The sequence below is a fragment of the Protopterus annectens genome, chromosome 1.part1 (assembly GCF_019279795.1).
Source record: "Protopterus annectens isolate FY-2018-M chromosome 1.part1, PAN1.0, whole genome shotgun sequence".
Taxonomy (NCBI): domain Eukaryota; kingdom Metazoa; phylum Chordata; order Ceratodontiformes; family Protopteridae; genus Protopterus; species Protopterus annectens.
This window is the reverse complement of record NC_056726.1, coordinates 1,927,590,230-1,927,609,890: the sequence shown is the minus strand read 5'-3', so window position 1 is coordinate 1,927,609,890 and position 19,661 is coordinate 1,927,590,230.

Sequence of the window (19,661 nt, the reverse complement as noted above, 5' to 3'; positions counted from 1 at the left end):
TGATCTCTTGTTTTTTACTTCTGTTAATATCTCAAGAAGTAATTTAATAGGATACCCCCTACTCAGGAACATGGACTTTAGCTTTTCACATTCCGAGTCAAAATCTACATCCTCAGTGACCATCCTTGCAGCCCTCACCATCTGGCCTTTAACAACTGCTTTCTTCTGATGGTGAGGATGTTCACTAGTGTAATACAAGAATGCAATGGAGTAGATGGGTTTCCTATAAATGGAAGCTTTATACTGCTTGTTATACCTATCATTGCTCAGTTCCACATCTAAGTATGTTATACTATCAACCCTTACTTCATAAGTAAATTCAAGAAAGTCAGTTTTATTTGTGATATGCTGTATGAATCCTTCAATTAAATTGATGTCACCCTGCCATACCAGGCACATGTCATCCTGGTATCTGGTATACCATAATACATTTTCTTAAAACTCACTGTCAGTAAACAAGAAGTTATGTTCCCAATATGCCATGACACTATTGGCGAAGCTAGCGCCACAGGGAGACCCCATGGCCACCCCCTTGTTCTGCAAGAAAATGTTTTTGTCAAACATGATGTAATTGTTAGACAAAATTAGATCTAAAAGGGTTTTGATCAAGCATATTTTATCAAGATCTACCTTCTTGAACAACATGAATTCTCTCACCCATTCAATGCCCGATTGGTGAGGGATTACCGTATATAAACCTTTCACATCAATGGTAACAAAAGTGTTATTATCCTTATACTCCAAGTTGTTAATGTTTTCCAAGAAGCTCCATGAGTCACGACATATTTGTGTTTCCTGATAAATGAGGGGTTTTGGAATGCTGTCAATGAATTTTGCTCACGCAAATGTAATCGAAACCCTACCATCAACAATTGGTCTAAAAGGTGGGTCCTTAATGTCTTTGTGTAGTTTAGGGGCCCCAAAAATACTGGGGATTCTATGTGCTGACATTGAAAGATACTGAATGGTGTCTATGTCAATAGACCCTTCCAGAAATAGATCATCGAGGGAGCTTCTAATACAACGATATGTGGTATGGATCTGATTTAAACTAGCAGGAGTGTATACTTCAGAATTCATATGTTCACGCATCTTACTAATATAAGTGGACTGCTTCATGAACACTAAGCCCCCCTCCCCCTTGTCCGGTTTCATCACTCAAATGCCAGAATCATTTATCAATTCAATATATTGTTTCTCCTCAATGGTGACATTAGTGTGCAGTGTTTTTACATGAGCATTTTGATCTAATAATCTTCTTAAATCTATCTCACACATTTTTTCAAATAACATTAATGTGGGCACAAGGGAGGAGTTAAACACACTAGAAACCCTTAAAGAATTCACAAGTGTAGAGTTAGTTCCCATAAGTACTGCCAATTTCAATTTATGTACATACATTTTGAGATCAACAATCATTTTAACAATATTAATTTGTTGATGTGGAACGAAAGAAAGTCCTTTTGCAAAAAAATCCACCATATTTTGATCAACCGTTAAAGCAGTATAGCTGAAAATTTTAAAGTCACTATGCGTACTAAGTAGAATGTTCGGTTCATTAGATACAGTTGCTGTTATCTCCCCCTCTTGTTCCTCCGATTGTTTCTCCAATTCCCCTGCTGTCTTGGGTTTGGCTGATTGTTCAAATTGTTGTGATTCATTTCCCTGCCCACTTGAAAAACCTGGTTGTTATGTGATGGATTAGGACCATTGCCATCATTCACCTGATGGTTATTAGTTTGTGGTTGGTTATTTCTAATTCTTTCACTTCTACACAAAAGTTCTTCTAAATGGGAATTAGAATAAATAACCTCGTTGGTACCATTATTATTGTTATTAATAGGGACATTCTCAGACCTAAAACCCATGTTGTCTTGGATTACGTCCATGTGTGTAACTGGAGGGGGGGCAGGGTATGCCTTGTTTTGAGCGTATGCTAATACATCTCTATCAATTTTTTTCTTTTTAGTTGCTAACAGTTTGTTGATAGTAGCGTCAATGCTTGAATAAATCCTACAATAATCGTATTTATACTGTCTAAAACTATGGTCCCTACAAATAGAGTGTTCCAAAATTTCAAGCTCTGTTTTAATGGTAGCAATTTCAGTATTATAAAAATTAACCAGAGCTTTAATAAACTCAGCCGCTTGCCTGTCAAATAATGCCAGAAGTTCCAAATGGAATGCAGATTCAGCAATTAATCCCACAAGGTATCGCCACTGTCTAAGCCCTTTAGGGATGATTTTCTTATCTAAGCATTCAGTTAAATAAGCAACCTCAAGCTGAAGTTTACGACACTTGAATAGCTTTTGATCAAAAGAACTAAACAAAACTGTTAAGCTACTCACATTACAATGTTGATTAAGTCCACTCTGGTCGTTCACTGAATTAACAAAAAAATCTTTATGTTCCAGGAAACCAGCCATGCTAGGAATACTGTTATCAGCGTTAGTTGCACTGTTAACAGTAGAACGCTCCCCTGCTGCATTCGTGTCTTGCCTAGGAACAATGTTTCCTTCCTGTGCGCCTTCTCTAATGCTTCCTGAAGATAAATGAAGCTGTGCTTCACTGTGTTCTGTACAGTAATGTGGACATTGGCTGTTTGGGGGATTAGCGCAAACATTTATATAAACATGGTTGTGACAGAGTAACACATGCATGGTAGTCATATTAAAGTTTATCTTAGCAGTGACAACTGCTGTACCAGGTTAGTATGCTAATCTAGCATTTGTAGCTATATATACCCCCTTTAATGTTACTGAGTGTTCACATGTGGCACCTGTTCATATTGCAGCAAGGCCCAACAGTTCAGCTGTGAGGTCCAGGGACTTACAACAATGTGGACCTTGTGTGTGTATGTCACACACATACGGAGATATATATATGTGTCATATATATTAACATCTGTATATGTGCATAGAGCAAGGGACATATTGCAACTGTTTGTGAAGGGTGGACATATATATGTTGGTGAAGGTTGTTTTGTGCATATTTGTATGTAGGTTTTAGTGTGTGACAAACAAGACAGCATACAGTGCTGGGATATGATATGTGGTGGTTAAACACTGCGTGTGTTTTGTTCAGTTTGCAATGTTGCAGCCAGTGAGGCCTGCTTCAGCTACCTGGGCTGAGAACACTTTCAATGTATTTCTCACAAGACTGTGCAATATTATTACATTACTGTATACCTCACATCCTTTGTATAATTGATATTCCCACCATGAAAGGTGGACTGTATATGTGCCTATATGTATATGTATATGTACACCAATGGATGTGTGTGTGTGTATATATATATATTTATATATATATATATATATATATATATATATATATATATATATATATATATATATATATATAAAATATATATATATATATATATATATCTAGAGAGGGAGAGAGAGAGAGAGTCATATATAGTCATACACACCCACATCTACTTGTTGCAATAGATTCTATGTAAAGTTGACTGAGTGTGATGGTCAATGTGTTGGTGAATGTGTCAAAGATGTGTATTTGTGGTTTAGCTTAGTGGGAAACACTTTCTGTCATGGTATTATGTGCCCTTGCATTGATTCCAGCAAAAGCTGTGTATGCTGTTGCTAGGCAGATAAAGTACTATGGCATACAGTCTGATGTAGTCCCTTGGTGTTAATTGGGGTGTGTCATTGGAGGCTAAAGCATTACATGTATGCTTATTGATTGGTACTGATGTTGAATCCAAATCCTGTATGAACTGTAGTAGTACTTGAAGCTGTAGACCTAAACAGCAAAGTATGGTGTATGTCCACACTGCTTGGAACCACTGTTTTGTGTGGTCCCTGTAGTCCTCACAGATTACATTCCTCAGGTTTAAGGTTTTGTAAGTACTGACACAGTACTGTATGGTACACACGTAAAGCTTATCTGGGTTGCCATACCTTTTTGTCTTGTAATTGTGTGATGCGTGTGTGGGTATGCCTGTAACATGTCCTCTGTCATATGTGTGTTACAAGATATAACTGTGTATCTAGAACATGTATTGTTTACTACAGCAGTATGCCACATATATCCACAATTGTGCACATATTTTGGCCACGGGTTTGCCATCACCAAGTTGTGTGGTATAATGGTAATACTGTAACTGGACTTTACAAACATTGCAATGGATGACATATTTCTTTATGCATTCAATTGATCTATACCTTCTGTGGCTAGGTGGTGCATTGTGTCGCATACAGTGTGCCATGTACTGTTGTATAGTCTTATATAGTGATTTTATTTTGTTGCTGTGCAGAACATGGTTTATTATATAGAGCATGCCAGACACTTTCAAGCAGTTGTGGGGTGAGCACAGATAAGTGGTATTGAAAGTGTTTAATCTCAGTCAGCTAATAGGTTGCTATATATGGCAGTTCAGTGATATCTGTACTGTATAATGTTAAGTGTGCCATATGACTTGCTCAGACATATTTTTTTCTTTGCCTTCCAGGGATCATGGCCCACCATCGTAATCCCAGCTACAATAGTGCTGAGGATGACATTATTACCAGCTGTCTGATTCAGCACTACAGCCTACTATTCTCGAGAACCAGCCAAGACCAGCATGAGCGTACTGCACTGTGGCAAGATGTTGTCCGGAGGGCAAATGACATAGGCATGCATAACCGGACATATGAGCAGGTACACCATCACTGCAGTGATTTACTGAGACGTGTCTGGCAGCGTGCTTCTGATGTCCATAGACAACAGTTTGCAACAGGTGGTGGGGTTAACACCCCCCCTCACCAGAGTGGAGGAGCTGCTCCTGAGCCTGGCGGCACCTGCCCAACAACAACAACAGCAGACATTTACCTTGCTGGAGGTTGGGGTCACCCAGCAAGAACACATGGAGCATGCAGGTAGACTACTGTTACCTCTATTGATAGTTCATGCATATGTGAGATGTGTACTGTGTAGTTAGAAGATGTGGAGCCTGTTGTTGTGCAATACTGATCATTTGGAACATAATCTGTAGGCCTGTGAATGTAAACTGTTGTACTACTGTAAGATTGCAAACCCACAGTAGCAATGCCGCAGTTGTCGACACTGACAAACTGTCTCATATCCATTTAGGTCAATCTGGTGTGACAGCAAGGCAGCGGACACATGCTGGTGAGTGTGCTCTACATTTATTATTGCAAATAAAAAGTGCATGTCATAGTTAAGGTGTAGGCCATGTACACATGTAACACACCTACGCATAATGCATGCTGTGCATGTTTGCTGTGAGACTTAGCACATCTCAGTAATGTGATTATCTGCCTCAAACACATGCAATACACAGACCATCTCAAACAAATGTGGCTACACTGTAGTGACCATTGGATAGGCAGAGTCGAAACGCATGCACACAACATACACAACTATGTCATACACAGAACATGTTAACATGCTACACATGAAGTATTCACAAACCCTCTGTAAAGTCACACTCCAGTTTCCCAAATGTCATCCATACAGCATACATAATATACCTGAGGGGTAGAGGCCTGTCATGGGGCAGTGAAACACACTGCAACACACAACACATTCATGTTAGGCAATGCTCCTTATTGGCCTCCTTACAAACCCATGTAACAACTGGCTGTGAAATGGTGAATGTAGCCATGGTAGTGCAGTTCTGGTACAGCATGATAGGTGGTGGTGTGGGACACATTTGTAGCCTTGAGTGACCACATGATGCTTCATGATGATGGCTTATGGTACTACACCCCATCCAGTTATTGTAACCACAATACTACACATAGCTTTCATTGCTATGCACCTCAAAGTTGTGTGTGTGCAAACATATGCACCTATAAACAATATGCATAGCAATCACCATTTACACAACCGACACATATATGTCTTATAATGCTATTGAGTGGCTAGGTCATATGACACACATTGGGTATGTGTGATGTTTAAATATGCATTTGTGTTTTAGCATGCCATCTCATGGATGACACTGGCATGTCCACAATATGATCTACACCCACCATAACTACTGTACATTGGCTATGTGGACCAATGGTATTCCATCAGTTATACATGCACCACTGATCTTGTGTGTATACACATCATGCATGAGCTAAAACTGTGTCCAAAATTATTTGCTAAAGACACAGACGCTCTAATCAGAATTGGATATCTATGTGACACACAGATACACATCCAGCCATGGTATGTATACCTGTGAGAGATGGTGCACAGTACATTAAAGAATTTTTAATACTTGCACAGAAATGTTGTGTCCATGTATACATTGTGTTCCAGGGGGAGGCCAATCACCGAACAACAAAACACATCCATCAAAGCCATGTATACTGTTAGTAACAAGGACTGCCTACACTCGCACTGCATGCTGTTGAGCAACACATGTCCTGCATGCTGACATGTGTGATATGACTGGCTTGTGATACTGTACCCCATTATCAACTGCTATTGAGTATGTTCTGAGATTGCTGGTGGTGTGTGTGTGTGTGTGTGTGTGTGTGTGTGTGTGTGTGTGTGTGTGCGTGTGTGCGTGTGTGCGTGTGTGTGTGTGTGTGTGTGTGTGCATGTGTGTCTGCTTTAGTGAGGAGTGTATTTGTGTGCATGTGTGCATGTGTGCATGTATTCATGTGCTCATGTGTGCATGTGTGCTTGTGTGCATGTGTGCATGTGTTCATGTGTGCATGTGTTCATGTGTTCATGTGTTCATGTGTGCATGTGTGCATGTGTGAATGTGTTCATGTGTTCATGTGTGTATGCGTGCATGTGTTCATGTGGTCATGTGTTTGTGTGTCCTGACATCATGTACAGGTCTTAAAGTGCGTTTCCTGTTTTACTCTTGCAGGTGCTGAGGTTGGGCTTGTTCAGTGCAGCAGGGAACCTGATGTCACTGACACAAATAGTGATAATGAGGATAGGTGTGTTGAAGCACAGGCATGTTTGTCAGGATCTGCTGTTGGGCCACCAATTGACAGTACACAAGTCTCCACCCCATCCATGCACACAGTCATACTGCCTGTACATCCATCATCACCAATGCCCTTAGCAGAGGGACAGTGTACAGTCGGCAATGGCCAGGCCAGTGTGGTATCTATGGCACATGCATCAGGACACAGCAGCCATAGCCAGATGTCTGGAACGGTACCACATAGGCAGATGTCCAGGGGTTCTCGTCAGAGCACTGCTGGTCATCATGCCCCTGGTAGATGTGCCACAACTCTTTCAACCACACGCATGTTCCAGGCTGTCATGGAGGCACAGGCATGTATGGAGCGGTACACCAGACAGGGACTAAGGGCACAGAGGGCTCATAACACCTCTGTAAATGACAGTATCCGTGACCTAGCAGATGCCATACGTAATTAGACTGAGGTCATTGATAGACGTTGGGGTGAGACATTAGATGTCCTCCACAATGTCATGTCCATGTGTCAGGACAGTGCGGGGTGGTTGAGACGTCAATGTGGTCGTATGCCAGCAACATCATAAGCTGGCAGTCGCTGTGGATGTCCATCAAGTCATAGCCGCTCCCTTGGTGCCAGTACCAGCCCCAGCAATTTTTTTTGGGGGGGTCTGTCCATAGACTGTCCTAGAAGACCACGTGCACGTGGCTCTGGCCAGTCTCAGCAGGGACCTGGATCCAGTGGACATATGTCAACCTCTGAGGATCGTACCCAGTCTGGATTAGTACCTGATACTGTCTGTAGCACCCCTGCCAGGCACAGATTCTGTATCCATGGCCAGAGACGGTGATCTGTAAAGCCTGCCAAGTACAGTCTGTAGCTGTCCCACAAATCCCCGTAGATGGCAGCCACATGGTATGGTGGAACTTTGTGCATGCAGACACACACATAAACCAGACACCTAGGGCAAACACATATCCACACACATTACATCCTCATTGGCCCATAACAGTACTCTTGGCCCTCACACACACATGTCGATTGTATGGCTCAGTGTAGGCCTTTGGAAAACCAACAACACACCCTGTGCATATGATGAAACCTGTGCCACCTCCTGTCATCTGTAACATTGATGCAGGAACAGGCTAACATGGTGCTGATGCACAGGGTGACCATATAACAGAATAGCAATATTAGCATGTTGTCAGCAGTAAAGTGTAATGATATCCTTGAAGGTGTAGCTGAGCAGGCACGATGCATTAAAGCTATAATTATAAATGTAGTATTGTTTACACCAGTGTTTATTCCAATTGTGTATTGTCTGCCCATGTACCACTTGGCTGATGTGTGTAGTTTTGTCAGAATGTGTTAGAGAGTGGACAGTAAGTGTGGGATGTGTGCAGCACAGATTTGCAGGTGTACATTTGTGAACAAGGTTGAGGTGCACTGTCTGCATGTACGTGCATATTGGACACATGGGCAGGGTGACATGCCCTGTATTAGACAGTGTTAACACTCAATAGTTTCTATTGGTGGCCAGTATGCATTATACTACACACATTTTGGAACTTGAGTTCACTTGTGTGTATGACACAGTTTGACACTGTGCTGTGGGTGATACTGTTGTTACTGCCTGTCATTGGTTTGCATTCTGGTAGTATACATAACCTCAACAGCCTGACCATAGACAATTGCATCCTTCTCGAAACAATTTCACACCTCACCAACACCACAACATGTCTCTAAAATATCCATCCCTCCCAATTCAACTGTTACTCCTTTTAAGCCTCACTTATTTTTACTTTCTTACACAACCTTCTCTCATCAACCACTCTACCCACTTACATACCACCTTTCATCTCCACACATCAAAATCTCATCACAATAACCAAATCTCTCCTAACCTTTACCCCCTCAGCAACAACCTATGTTTTCACTATAAATGTATCCTTCCTCATAAAACCATCACACCCTCCCTATTCTCCATTATCTCCCTCTAATCCTTCTACCCACTCCACCCAAACAAAACAACCTAAATACCTCTTCTTCCTAACTCAACTTCTAACTGCAATTCTTTTATCTGGTGATATACACCCTAACCCAGGTCCAAACCACTCCTCCTCAAATTCTAAATCCATCCTATTCACATCTCTTAATGCGCAAAGCTTATCAAACAAAATCCCTAACCTTCATGTATGGGTACTCCATAACAAACCTGACATCATAGCCATTTCTGAAACCTGGCTAAAACCCCACATTAAGGATGCCGAGATATTACCACCAAACTACTCAATCATTAGATCAGACAGATCCCACAAAAAGGGTGGTGGAGTAGCTCTACTCTACGCATCCTCCCTATGCCTAACACATTACAACAAAATCAGTCCCCAGTTTTTTAATGCAGAACTAATACTAGCTCATCTCCAGCTGAATACACACAAATTTATTTGTATAGCCTCTCTCTACATTCCCCCTGGAGATAATATCTCAATACTTGAAAACATCCTCTCCTGGCTATCAAGTAACATCCATAATGAAACTATAATGATGAGAGATACCAATATTAATTGGTCCTCCATACAGTCACCTACACACTCCCTCAACATCAATCTTTTCAAATACTCTCAACTAATCAACTCAATAACTAGGCCATCCAAAGACTTCTCAAGTGGCAACATCTTAGACTGGATTCTAATCTCCCATCCCCATAACTATCCTGACAGTGGAACCCTTCCTGACCCCCTCAGTGATCATCTTCCCATCTTCACTAGACGTCTTCCAACTCCCTTACAGGTTACTCACAACTATATAACTACCAGATTCCATAAAAACTTCAACCCTGAAGCTTTTTCCAGCAATCTTAAATCTATTAACTGGACTCCCTTAAAAACCCTACCACTCAAAAATGCAGTAACCCACTTTAATACTATCTTCCTAAACATCCTAAATAATCATGCTTCCTTAATAACCAAAAGAATAAAAAGGAAAGCCACCCCCTGGTTAACAAAAAATACACTTACCGCCATGTGACTCAGAGATAAAACATAGGCACAATACAAGAAAAACAAATCTACATCAAACCTCAATCAATACAAAACTATCCGTAACTTAGTAAAAAAACTTATGTCAATAGACCAGCAAAACTACTTTATCCAACTTCAAAACAATCATAAAACTAACCCACAAAAATTCTGGGCAGGTATAAATTAACTCTTAAAACCTGGACTCACAAGACATAGATCTTGCTACCCAATTCAATTCTTTCTTCATAGACTCTATTTCCAAACTTACTTCTTCTTTTACACACAACAATTCAACTCCTACCCCCTCTACTCACAACCAACCTCCCCCTCCTACTCCTTTCTCTCATTCACCCCCACATAAACCTCACCCTTTTTCAATTAAACCTACTCCAACTTCTACCATAAGAAAACTCCTACAGAAATTAAAACCATGCACCAATGCCCCTGACAACGTTCCCTCATACTATCTCAGTATAGCTGCTGATGCCATTGCCCTCCCTATCAGTGTCCTCGTCAATCACTCTATCCAAGAAGGTCTTGTCCCCAAAACCTGGAAAAAAGCTTACATTATCCCTCTACACAAAGGTGGAAATAATACTAACATCTCCAATTTTCAATCCCATAGCCATCCTCTCTCCCATTTCTAAAGTCCTGGAGAAATGGATCCACCTTCAACTCCTTCCCCACCTCTTGGACAACAATCTACTAACCCCTACCCAACATGGATTCAGACCCCATCATAGTACTATGACAACCCTCCTATCCTTCCTTGAAATTGTGAATAAAGCTAGAGATTCTGGACTCATTGTATCTACCACTCTTCTTGATCTTTCTAAGGCCTTTGATACTATCCCCCATAACCTACTTCTTACTAAACTATCTAATCTAAACCTTTCTCTCACTTCACTCAACTGGTTTAACAGCTATCTCTCCAATAGACAACAAGCAGTCAAGTGGAAAAAAGGTACTTCCTCCTTTCTAAATACCCCTACAGGTGTCCCACAAGGCTCCATTCTGGGCCCCCTTCTCTTTAATATTTTCATTAATGACTTTTACCATGCTATCCCTCAGGCTAATATTATTCAATATGCAGATGATTCCACAATCATCTGCACTGCCTCATCCATACCAACTCTACTAAAGCTTACCCAGGATGCCTTCCCCACCACTGAAAATTGGATGAAAGACAACCATCTAGCTCTTACTGCTGCTAAAAAAAACCTCATGATATTTACTCCTTCAAAAACTACTAACATCGATCGTAAATCATTCTCCATCTACAGCCAAAATAACATCCCCCTTGAGCTTGTATCAGAAACCAAACTATTAGGAGTCCAAATTGATGACAAGCTTAAATTCCATTCCCATCTACTACAAAACATAAATAAAACCCACGAAAAACATGGCATGATCTACCGTCATAATCGTTTCCTCAGCTGAGCTACCAAGATTACTCTCTCAACTACATTTCTCTTACCCTCCCTTCTCTATGGAGCACCCCTTCTTACTAACCTACAATCTTCCCTCAAAACCAAACTATCCTCTTGTTACAATAAAATTGCCAAATTTGCCACTTCTAACAAATCATGAACACACCACTGTGAACCACTCCACAAACTGAAATGGTTAGAACTACCCAACTACCTCTCATATACCCAACTCACATATGCTCACAAACTGATTTTCCAGCCATCCCTCTGCCCCTCACTCTCTTCTACCTTTAAAATGCACCACACACAAAGACATCTAAGATCAAACAATCAAAACCTCATAGAAATTCATAGACCCCTCCACCCTCCTGGACAAAACCTCCTGTCCTTCTCACTAGCATGCTTATGGAACTCCCTTCCTCCCTCTTTTCGTACCATTACAAGCCTCCCATCCTTTAAAAAATCACTCCACTCTTATCTAACCTCCACATGGGAACGCTCCTGTTCTCACCCTTCATAACCTACTATTTACTCTAGTAACTTTTTCTCTTCTGACTGTCTAAACACCAGGTAGCATTACTCATGGCCTACCTGTATACTACTCTAACTCTGCTCAAAAAAAAATATATATAGATATATTGTTATTCTTATTATCTGTGTTTTTAGCTGTCTCTGCATGTTTAATTACATAAACTGTACAATGTTAACCCCATCAAATGTATATGTATATCCTCATCTTTGTGTAGTCTGTATGTGGAGCTTTTCTCAGTGTTTAACCCCATGTAATGTATATGTATATCCTCATCTTTGTTTAATCTGTATGTGGAGCTTTTCTCCCCAGGACTCCATTGAAAACGGGTTCTTCGAGCCCAGTGGACTATCCTGGTTAAACAAATGCAAATAAGTAAATAAAAATAAAATGTCTTGACAACTGACACACAGATGTAGAACACACCGTAACATTTGCAGCCTTCAAGTACTATTCTATGCCAGTAACCAGTGGTATTCACCTGCACTCAGTCCTGGGACTACTCCTGTTTGCCATATAGCTTTCTTAGGTACAAACAAACATGGTAGGGATATGTCTGGCCATGTTTGGCAATGCATACTGTGGGCTATAATGCATTCTCCAGATGACGCACACATCCTCCAAAAGGGTATCATACAGACAGATAACTGGTGTCAAACTCATGATGTAAAGCTATAAGCCAAATAAAGCATAGTCATCCACTTTTACAAAACATAGTATCCCCAGAGTACCACATAGTTAGTAGCCCTCAAAATGTTGAACTGGTACTGATGTATACATAGAGCCATGTGTTACATCATCTCTCCTTTTATAATCACATTTCCAAAGGGTTTTGGAAATCCCTCTGTGGATCACATAAGCAATAAGGGGTCTGCATACATATCCACAAAGGTTGTTGCACACCTATAATAACTAGCCATCTTTGACAGACTTTGCTGCTTTTGAACAGGTTTCAAATATACCTCAGGCATAAACCCTCACTCACACTATTCAATAGAAACCGTAATGAGTGTATGTGAAACGGATGACGTAGGCCAGGGATCACTGCAGTGGCTAGGCTTGTTACAAGCATACAGATGTGACCTAAGGTCTGGAAAGTGGCAGCACACTCTGGCAAATATAACAGATGTGTTCATGGAGAAAGCAGGGTTCCCACCTATGAAATAATTGAGGTCACATTTATGTATATGTATTTGCCACACAGCTACCTGACATGTGTAATGCACATACTGTTGTCATTGTGATATGGCATACAGTAGTAAAAACAAAAGTCACATTGATCACTAATGTCACACATGTGGAGCACACAGTTACCAAGGACAGGACTCAAACTCTTACCTAACTATTTACTATTTACTAACTAATTACTCTGTTCTGAGTCAGGCAGAATTTTTTTTTTCCGCCCTCCCACCCATTTAAGTTGTCTTGTTAAATACCACTGTCTTTCTAGTTGCCCGCCTCTTATGTTAATCTGACCATATATCTCATTTCTCTCTACTTTCACTGGCTTATGTGAGTAATCACAAAATCATCACTTTTGAAATCCCACCCCTTCAATTATTTAAATTTATTGGCCATCCTACAGTATTTCATAGTACCAAAATACAAAAGTGACCACCCCTTTCAGTCCATCTTGCTGTTTTAAAAATAGTAACTCACCACTAAACCTTAACTTTTTAAACAGGTAAAACTCAAGTTACCTACTTTCACATCTAACTTCTCTAGTGCACACTGCAGAGTGCATTCTTTTCAATCTTACCTGTAAGCATCCCTGTGACTAGCACTTTCTAATACCTGCTGGAAAGCACTAGGAAGCCTTAAACTCATACAACCACTGAACTCTCCTTGTTAACAAGGAGAAATTAATAGTAGGCACTAAACAGACTATAATTGCAAAGTACCTTGCTAAGGAAACAGCTCCTATACTTTACAAAGAAAAAAAAAAAGCCCCAAACCAGGCATGTCCAAGGGTCAGCTTCCGGTGATTTCTCCTGTCCACCTGGTGAATCTGGGCATACTGGGGCAATGCAGCAATTGCCTCATGTACACAGACAACCCTCTCCTCCTACCACCCAACACTACAACCTGTGAGAGATGCACTTACATAGCCAAAATGGAAGCAAAGCTCTCTCCACCCAAGATTGTGCTAAACAGTCAAGAGGAGAAGGTTAACACCCACACTACACCTCAAGCAACACATAGCCCTTCTAAACCCGCACCACCAACACCCACATATAGCAACACTAAATCCACATATGCAGAGGCCCTTAACTGTAACCTGCCCAAGCAACAAAGACCTCTGAAGCTGAAACGCAAACAAACACCAATCACAATCAATGTGTCACATAGTTCACAACACCAGTGTGCCACCCAGCAACAGCCCCTAAGGCAAGACAATGTACCTAACACTTTAATCATAGGTGACTCTATAGTCCGGCACACTGATGTCCCTCTCACCAGGTTGAATAAGGAGAAAATTACAGTCAGCTGCCTGTCGGGTGCCAGGATCAGCCACATAACGCATGCACTCAAGTCACTCCACAACAAGTACAAATATGACTCTGTCATTGTCCATGTTGGAGTGAATGACTTGAGACGTACCTCCCTGGACTACATGAAAAGAGACATGGAAGAGCTCTCTGATCATGTGGCCCAGGCAGGTATGACACTAGCCCTGAGTAGCATCCTGCCTTCGCCCAGAATGATACCACAATATAAGGATAAAATGATTGACTTCAACAATTGGCTAAGCTTATGGTGTCATTCAAAGGGGATCCAGTATCTGTCTGCCTGGGATGACATGATTGACAGACCAAGATGCTTTGCCAGAGATGGTCTGCACCTGTTGCCCCTGGGATTCAGGTTACTGGCTAAGGCTCTTGCCACCCCTATAGTGCCTTTTTTAGGCAAACTTCAAAGGACAAAACCACCACCATAACAGGTACAAGCATGCAAAATCTGAAGGTAATGCTACTCAATGCTAGAAGTCTAAACCTCAAAATGCACTCTCTCGAGGCACTCCTAAAAATGGAGAACATCGATATCTGTGCAGTAACTGAGACCTGGTTCAAGGCTCCAGAGAGCACCCCTGCAATATCAGGCTACAACTCTTACCACACTTTTCGGCCACCAAACCAGGACCGAAACACTAAAGGTGGAGGAGTGTCAATATTCACCAAGGATATTCACACCACCAGGCTAGTTGCCCAACACAATGTGTCTGAAGTTCTCCAAGTGCAACTAACACTAGGTAAGACTGCAATCCAAATTGTAGCTTGCTACAGATCCCCCACCATACCCCAAGATTCTCCCTACACCTTTCTAAACATACTGGAAAATATTAAGATAGAACCAAACACCCTAATACTGGGTGATTTTAACTACCCTGCCATTAACTGGGAAAACTACTCATGTCCCAACACCTTTGCGCAACGGTTCTTAGAATTCATAAATTCCAATGCCCTGGATCAACTAATCCATAGTCCCACCAGGGGCTCCAATATCCTAGACCTGGTCATTACCAACATGGGAAATCAATGCTCCATACCTATGGTCACCCCCCTCATTAGTCAGGTCTGACCATAAGCTAATCACCCTTAACATCCACATCCCACCCCACCCCCAGTAAAGAAACCACCATAAAAAACTTCTCCAAAGCCAACTTCATCTACTCAAGTCAGAAGTGACAAACTTCATGACACCCATGCAGACGGGAACTGAAAGTTCAACTGCTGAATCCTACACTATGGCACTGTACGAGCACATCCACTCATGCATGAATCGTGCCATCCCAAATAGAACCAAAATGCTCTCATCCAAAAAGGAAGCCAATCTGGTGGTCCCCTGCCATAAACAAACTTTACAACAAAAGGAAGAAACTTTTGCAGAAAAGAGGAAAATCCCAGGATGCAAAAACTCCTTACTAGCCTCAGTAAGAAACTGAGATGCCTCATAAAATCCTCCAAAACTAGTTACGAAAATAAAATTGCCAAAGATTCCAAAGACAACCACAAAGCATTCTATAATTATGCCAAGAATCTAAATGGCAATGCTCAGATCTGCTCTGAGCTAAAACAGAATGGCATTAAATATACTGATCCAAGGATATTGCCAATATCCTGGCAGATCGATTCAGTGCCAACTTCACCCCACTCTCACCCTAAATGGCCCATCTCAATACCGAAGATTGCCAAATTCCAGTAATAACGGCCACACAGGTACAAAACACACTCTCTAAAGCCAAGAATACAGCATCCATGGGACCAGATGACATCCCGGCTGTGTACTACATGAACTACAATATGAACTGGCACCTCACCTAAGTATCATGTTTAATCATAGCCTCACCTCAGGTTTCGTGCCCACTGAGTGGCAGAGCTACAGTTATCCCAATCCACAAGGGGATCCACCTTGGATCCCGGAAACTACCGTCCCATCAGTCTGACAAGCCTTATCTGCAAGGCCATGGAGTATTATCATGGAACTTATAAACAAAGACATTGGCAACCTTCAAACACTGGACCCCACCCAGTTTGGGTTTGTGAAGGGCCGATCTTGTCTCCTGAACCTGATTGACTTCTTTGAATCAGTCTCCAGAGCCATGGACAAGGGTAAGGTGGTCCACACAGCCTATCTAGACCTTTCCAAGGCCTTTGACACCATCCCCCACTCTGGAATCATAGATAAACTTACTAAGTTGGGCATAAATCCCTATGTCACCCAATGGGTTGCTAAATGGCTTACTGATAGAACCCACACTGTAAAAGTAGCCGACTCCAAATCCAGCTCCAGACAAGTGACAAGTGGAGTACCTCAGGGTTCAGTCCTGGGGCCGCTCTTGTTTGGCATCTACTTCTCTGAAGTACAGGTCAACACTTAGGGACTCTGGCTAACAAAGTTTGCAGATGACTGCAAACTGGGAGCCATTATTGAATCCCCAAATGATGTGGATACTCTACAAAAGGGCCTTACAGAAACAGATGCTTGGTGCCAGAGCCATGGGCTCAAGCTCAATGCCAAGAAATGTATTGTTATCCCTTTGGGAAAAACATGTATCCATGAATTACCATATAGGTGGCAGTACACTAAACACAGAAAGTGTGATAAGAGACTTAGGGACACACATGGACAGTGGTCTCACCTTCGATAACCACATCGCCACAACAGTCAGGAAATCCTTCTATGTAGCACACCTCATCACGAAGGGCTTTTCATCCAGAAAAAAGGAGGTCATTGTCCCACTGTACTCATCCCTCATTAGACCCATTATAGAATACAACGCCCCATTTGGTATGTACCTCTCAAGACATCTGCAACAACTGGAAAGGCCTCAGAAATACCTCACTAAAAGAATCACAGGCCTAAAGCAGATGCCCTACGCTGACCGCCTTAAAAACTCCAGCTATACTCTGTCGCATATCGTCTACTCAGAGGCGATCTCTGCTTAACATAGAAGGCCATGTCAAACCCAGAGCTGTTGGACATGCTACACTTAAAGAAATCCCAATCCCTCAGAGCTACACGCTCCAGGGATCTAAACCTTGTCATCACAATAAACAAAACATGTTGGAGGGATAGGTTCCTGACCCAGAGACTCCCCAGACTCTGGAATAGATTGCCCATACATGTCAAGCAGAGTGCCTCTTTGGACCTCTTCAAGAGGAACCTTGACGATTGGATGGGAGAAAGGAAATTCACCCCAGGGATCATGTCAGTCGCCCTGCTAGACAGGGGTCCAGGAAAGTAAATAATGTGGGAAGAAATAGCCAGGGAATTGTTATGGCTAGGCTTGTATAGGCCCTAGGGCTGATAGGCTAGTACCAACCTATGAACCTATGAACCTATGAACTACTTTATGATACTAGAGCAGTGTGCATTAACACAACACACTATACACTTTATTGGGAGTTCTCCTTTCCACAGGTATATTTGTAGGATGGTGACACCATCAGACTTGACAAAGATGAGTATACCACTTTTAAGGTGTTTCAGTAGTCTTCAAAAAGGTTGCTCCTCTCCATGGAGAGACACACTTTCATACAATTGACAAGTGCAGGATTCAAACCCCTACCTAAACTACTTTTTGATACTAGAGAAGTACGCATTAATGTGACACGCTATACACATTACTGGGAATTCTTCTTTCCACGGATATATTTGTAGGACGGTGACATCATCAGACTTGACAAAGATAAGTATACCACTTCTAAGGTATTTTAGTACTCACCAAAAAGGTTGCACTGCTCCAAGGACACACACACACACACACACACACACACACACACACACACACACACACACACACACACACACACACACACACACACACACACACAGTTGTTAAGTGCAGGATTCAAACTCCTACCTAACTTCTTTATGATACTACAGCAGTACGCATTTACACAACACACAATACACATTACTGGGCGTTCTTCTTTCCACAGGTATATTTGTAGAATGGTGACATCATCAGACTAGACAAAGTGGGTTACATTAGGTGACATTAGGTGGGCTACCTGGAAGGAATTTCTAAACACTTTGGCAATGTGATCATCAAAGGAGAGTTTACTATCTACCTGGGTCCCCAGGGCCATAATTACATTCTTCATACATACTGGATTACCACCTATGTGGTAATTTGTGTGCACTTTGTTTTATCCAAAGAGGATGACTATGCATTTTTTGGCATCCTGCTTGAGGGCATTGCTTTGACACCAGGTATCTGTCTTTATAAGATCCTTCTGGAGGATGTCTGTGTCAGCTGTAGAGTCGATTATGGACCACAGTTAGCAGTCATCTGCAAACAAGTTCAGCCATACTCCTCCCATGCTTGCCTGTACCTCTGAGCAGTATGTACTGAACAGGTGGGGTCTCAGGACCAAAACCTGTGGGATGCCATTTGTGACTGGTTTAGAGTCGGACATGGCACCCGCAACTCTGAACATGTGTGTTTGATCTGTGAGCCAGTTGGCCACCCATCCTGTGACATAGGTGTTAATGTTCAAGCTGGTAAGCTTGTCCATGATGCCAGAGTGGGGAATGGTGTCAAAGGCCTTAGTGAGGTCCAGGTGGGCTGTGTGGACTACTTTCACCTCCATCTGTGTCCTTGGTAACTGTTTCAAAGAAGTCAACTAGGTTTAGGAGGCAGGATTTGCCTTTAACAAAGCCAAGTTGGGTAGAGTCCAATGTCTGGAGGTTCCCAAAGTCTCTGTTTATGGGTTCCATGATAATTTCCTCCATAGCTTTGTAGACCAGGCTGAGTAGGCCTATAGGGCAATAGTTTCCAGGTTCTGTTGTGGCACCACCTTTGTGGAGCTGGATGACTGTTGCTGTATGCCATTCTTTGGGTACATAGCCTGTGGTACGGTTGAGTCTGGACAGTGAATGTAGGTGAGGGTGTAGTTCCTTTTGGGGCTGGTGTAAGACACAGCCTGGGACACCATCCAGTCCCATTGATGCTGTGTTCTTAGCTTTGGAGAGGGCTGTTTTTACCTGCATGTCCATGAAGTCTGGGGCTCTGCATTCATCTGGGATGGACACAGGCTCTTTTGGGGGTGATGGGAGGGGAGTTTGCACTGAAATTGTCCTCCAGGATGGGGGCAATGTCAGTTAGTTCAGTGTATTTTTTGCCATTTTGCAGTAGCTGACAGCATATTTGAGAGTTGCCACCTGAATGTTTGGTATAGCTAACGAAGGCTTTGCAGTTATTATTCTTACATTCCTTGGCAATTTGTCTTTAGAAACTGGCCTTGGATTATTTTATGAGTGATCATTGTTTCAT